Source organism: Sorex araneus, chromosome 3, assembly GCF_027595985.1.
Source record: "Sorex araneus isolate mSorAra2 chromosome 3, mSorAra2.pri, whole genome shotgun sequence".
NCBI lineage: Eukaryota > Metazoa > Chordata > Mammalia > Eulipotyphla > Soricidae > Sorex > Sorex araneus.
In genome coordinates this window covers 173,613,176-173,618,135 of record NC_073304.1, presented here as the reverse complement: position 1 = coordinate 173,618,135, position 4,960 = coordinate 173,613,176, and positions in this window count along the sequence as shown.

Here is a 4,960-nt window from a genome sequence, read left to right as displayed (position 1 = left end):
TTCTGGCTTGAAATCTCATCATGCGGGGCCTATTCTCTATCCCACCCCATCCCTTCTGGCCCCTTTCTAATCACTCCCCCAAATCTCATTCCTCTGTGTTTGAAAACCCATTCTCTCTGCCTTCCGTAACCCCTGCCCTCACTCGGCTCTCTTTCCCTCTCACCTGGAACGCCAAGTGCCTTAAGGGATTCTTCAACCACCAAATCTAGTTGCTGCCCGGCCCTTCCCTTCTTCCCCTCGAACAAGCCTCTGCATGATTCAGCAACTCAAGAGTTGGTACTCAGCAGAGCAGACATCTTGAAAATTGTTGACAGCTTCTCGGCCACTTCAAATAGCAACTAGACGGGGCCAGAGCCTTATAGGACAGCGGGGAAGGAGCTTGCCTTGCACGCGGCTGAACTGGGTTCGATCCCTGGCATCCCATAGGGTCCCCTGAGCCTCAGGAATAATTCCTGAGTGCAGAGCCATAATTCCTGACTGCAGAGCCAAGAGTGACCCCTGAGCACAACCAAAACAAAAAATCCAAAAAAGTCAAGCTACTTGACAATGGATGGTAGGGATTGCAGGGAGAAACACCATCGTGTTCAAACATCTGGAACAGGGTTGGTGTTTAGATGGAAGATTCTACTTGCCTGGACACAGAAATCTTTAGAAACATGTTTTCCTACAGCATGGAAGAGAAGTGCTCCACAAAGATGCTTACATGAAGACGAGGAAAGAGCGGGTAGGGATTCTTACCCTGGCGCCTGAAAAACACGCTCACCTTATTTGATCTCCCCAGAAATCTTGGGCCATTCTTGCTGCCTATCCTTTACAAGGAGGGGAGAGCCGCAGTGACCCCCAAAACAAAATAAAATACGTTATATCTTTCAGATATTTCTGTAGGAATTTGACTTTACAACGATTTCTTGGTAATCATTGCCTAGAATCAGGATTTCTGCAAATGATGAAAAACTAGGATGGGAAACATTTTCTTTTTCTTTCCTTTTTCCCCCCACCCCGCCTTTATGGATCCCACCCAGCAATGCTCAGGGGTTACTCCTGATGCTGCACTCCTGGTAATGCTCAGAGAACCATATGGGATGCTGGAGATTGAGCCTGGGTCGGCCACGTGCAAGGCAAATGCCCTCCCTGATATACTATTGTTCCAGCCCTGGGAGCCATTTTCAAAGAGGTAAAAATCTTATGATAGTAAAAGTGTAGCATTTTTTTAAAGTAGTGTAATGACATCTGTCAATTTAGGTAGGCACTCATGTATTTTCTGGTTAAAGTTTCCTCTTTATATTGTGAATCTGGTTACTTGTTTTGTTTCGATTGGGGGCCACACCTGGTTGTGCACTCAGGGCTCACTCCTGGTGGGGCTCAGGGGGCCATGTGGGATGTCGGGGACTGAACCCAGGTGGGCACCACCATGCAAGGCAAATGCCCTACCTGCTGTATTGTCTCTCCAGCCCCGAATCTCATTACATTCTTCAGCTGTTTCAGACCCTGGCCTGGGCCTAGAGCTAAGCAGCTCTAGAGACACTGGTGAGAGTGTCCCAGTCAGGTCAGGAGAGTAAGGGGACCAGTAAGGGGACCGAAAGGCCCAGGGGAGTGCCATTGGCCAGCCCTCCCCTAGGTGGAGTTGATCCATCACCCACTTGGTTTCTTCTTGAAGGTCCTCTGTGTTCTAAGCCAGGTTGGGTGACTGGGCAGAGCAGTCACTGGGAAACCGAGTAACATCTAGCAGGGGTGCTCTGCAGCCAGAGGGCTGGAGGTTGGGACACTCCTGCCTCGCCCCTTCCTGGGCCCAAGTGTCTGTTGGTGAATACGGATTCCTGGGCCAACCTGAGCATCCCCGCCCCCAGCTGAGTCCAGCCTAATACTAAACAGTCCTCCTTTGCTTTGAGGGTTCCTATGACAGCCAAGAATTTGCAAACCAAACCCGACCTACGGAAGAATTCTGTCCTTGGCCCCAAGTTAGTGGTTCTGCTTATGGTTCCGGCTGTCCCCTTTGACACTTGCCAGATGGACGGCTTGCTCCCTGCGACTGGGAAACGTTCCATTGGAAAGGCTCCTTCCCAGCTGGCTAACGCCGTGTTAGAGAGAATGTAGGTGTGATCTAAGGAACTGCTTGGCAAGAGAAGTTGGGAAATATTACAATAGGTCCCAGAGAGAACCTCATGGTCCCTTGAAAAATCGCTTTTATTTGTTTAGTGTTTGTGGTTTCTAAGCACTTCCACATAAATCATCTCATTGGGTTTTCACATCTGCCCAGCCAGCTCATCTGAGTAGATATTATCCTGTTGGACAAAAGACAAGGGAAGTTCGTCTCAGCAAGAGCAAGGTCAAGCTGCTAAGAAGCAACAGGCTGGAGTTCACGGTCAGCTTCCGGATGGAGCCGAAGGTCTTTCCATTCTACCGTGATGAGCACCAGAGGATAAACTAGGTCACATCTGATGGGCTTGGGTCTTTGTTTGTTCTGGTTTGGGGACCACACCCAATGGTGCTCAGGGATCACCCCCAGCAGTGCTCAGGGCATCATATTTGGTGCTGGTACCAGTGTCAAGGATCAACTGGACTCAACTGCTCACAAGACAAGATCTTTCCCCCCTGTGTTGTCTCTCCAGCCCCCATCTCCCAGGTTCCAGCAATTTTTTTTATGTCAAAGAAACAGATTTGGTGCTAGGGAGAGAGCTTCACTGTCAGCAGTGCATGGGGACCCGAGTTCAACAGAACTTGAGATCTCAGAGCACTGGCTTCCTTATTCCCACCATGAAAAGACGGATCCAGCGAGGTCACAGTGTTCAAAACAACTCAGCGAGGGACAGTGTGCCAGGAAGGGCCCAGGCCTGCTCTGACGTCATGCCGTGTGCCAAGCCTCCACCTGCCCCGCCCGTGGATCAGGTGGCTCCTGGCCACGTCTGTCCTGGACGTCCCCCGTTTCCTGGGAACAGTTCGGTGAGGGGAGAGGCAGACCACACAAGAGGTTGAGCTAGGCCCGTGTTGGTGGGTGTTGGCTGGGAAGGTGGGACTTGCTTCTCCCCACCGCCCCCTTCCCTCGTGCCCTTCGGGCTGCCTGCCAGACGGCAATCTCGTTCCCAGCAGCTGGAAGCAGCTGCTCCCTGCTCTGGCGTCTCAGCCCATGACGGAGCTGAGGGCCCTACTGGAGGCCAAGGGAAGGTTGAGGCTTTGCATAAATTGCCCCCCGTCCCATGCTATGACTTCTACCTAGTGTCATCCATCACCAGGCTTTTTTTTTTTTTAAATGTCATCTTCTCCCTGGGCCAGGTACACACCTGCGCCTGCCCGGGGCCACAAGGAGGCCCCTGCTCTGTCTTGACCTTTTAGGAAGAGGCAGAGCCATTCTCTGGGACAGTCTTGCCTGGACTGGAAAGATAATAGACCGGTCGCTAGGCAACTGGCCTCAAGCTTGGCTTGGCCTCTAATTTGTGTGTGACCCCCAAGGCAGCAACTCCCCCGACTGAGCCTCAGGCTCTGAGAAGAGGAAATGAGACCCAAAGGAGCTCCTGGCCTCCCCAGCGTGGTAGTGGGGCCGGCAGCTGCACAGAGGTGGAATGAACATGGGTTGGGACACACCTTTCGGGCTGGGATCAACTGGGGGAGTCCGCGGACCTCATGCTGACCAGGGACAGGAAGTTGTCTTTCCCCAGTTAGGAAGCCAAAAAGTGTTTCTTTTCCTTCCTCCTTCCCTCCCTCCTTGCTTCCCTCCCTCCCTCCCTGCCTTCCTGCCTTCCTCCTCCCTTCCTCCCTCTCTACCTCCCTCCCTTCTTTTCTCCCTTTCTTCTTCCCTCTCTCTCTCCCTCCCTCCCTCTGATCCTGTCCTCCCTCCTTCCCTCCCTCACTCCCTCCCTCCCTGCTTCCCTCCCTCCCTGCTTCCCTCCCTCCCTTCCTCCCTTCCTTCCTTCCTTCCTTCCTTCCTTCCTTCCTTCCTTCCTTCCTTCCTTCCTTCCTTCCTTCCTTCCTTCCTTCCTTCCTTCCTTCCTTCCTTCCTTCTTCCAGCACACCTGGTAGTGGTCAGGGCTTACTCCTGGCTCTGCACTCAGGGATCACTCCTGGCAAGTCTCAGGGGATTAAACCCAGACCAAAGATGGAACCCAGGTCGGCTGCATACAAAGGCAGGAGCCCTCCCCACTATACTATCGCTCCAGCTCCAGGAAGCGTTTGTATCTTCCTGTGCTCTGTCATGTGCTTGTATGTCTCAGACAATCATGGCTAAAATCTCCGAACAGTCGCCCCGCTCTCTTATTTGGCTACAGAATGGAGCCAGGCGCCGCCGGCCACCCACCGAGCCATATGGAGAACAGTTACGCGGGGAGCATGGCGGGCAGAGCCTCAAACAGAGTCCCGTGAGTGCCACCAGCTCGCTGAGCATCCCTCCACACGCCGCTGTTCCTCTCAGAGCCGTGTCCTCCCGCTAGAATGAGGCAGTGGGACAGGATGCCTGGGGTGGCCTTGCTTCCCCTCTCGGGACCTGAAACGTCGTGCCTCGCTCCTCTCTCTTCCGGCTGCCGTCATGCGGGTGTTTCTGCATGTACTCCCAGCCAAAGACAAACCTGACTTGGCTCTCAGCTCAGAGACGGGGAGTGATGTGACAGACCCCGCCGGTCTATCAATATAGACGTGAAGGGCGAGAAACGGTCACTTGGTAGGTTCCCCCACAGATGGCCCCGCGGGCAGGGGGCCACGGCGCTCAGAGGTCGCCCTGGAACATTCTCCCGAGAAGGATGCCATCGCAGTCCGCATCCCGCAGGAGGAACACCCAATTCCCACCAGAAAACCGGTGCTGGAATTGAGTAGATGCAGGACACTTGTGGCAACTTGGCTGGGCTTCCTGCTGCCAGAGAGGGACCAGGGGCATAGCCCCCATTTCAGACTGAGAGAGGTGATTCGGGTCCCTGAAAGTTGCACCCTCTCTCCATAGTTCCTGTGCACTAGCAGCCCCACACCTACATCCACG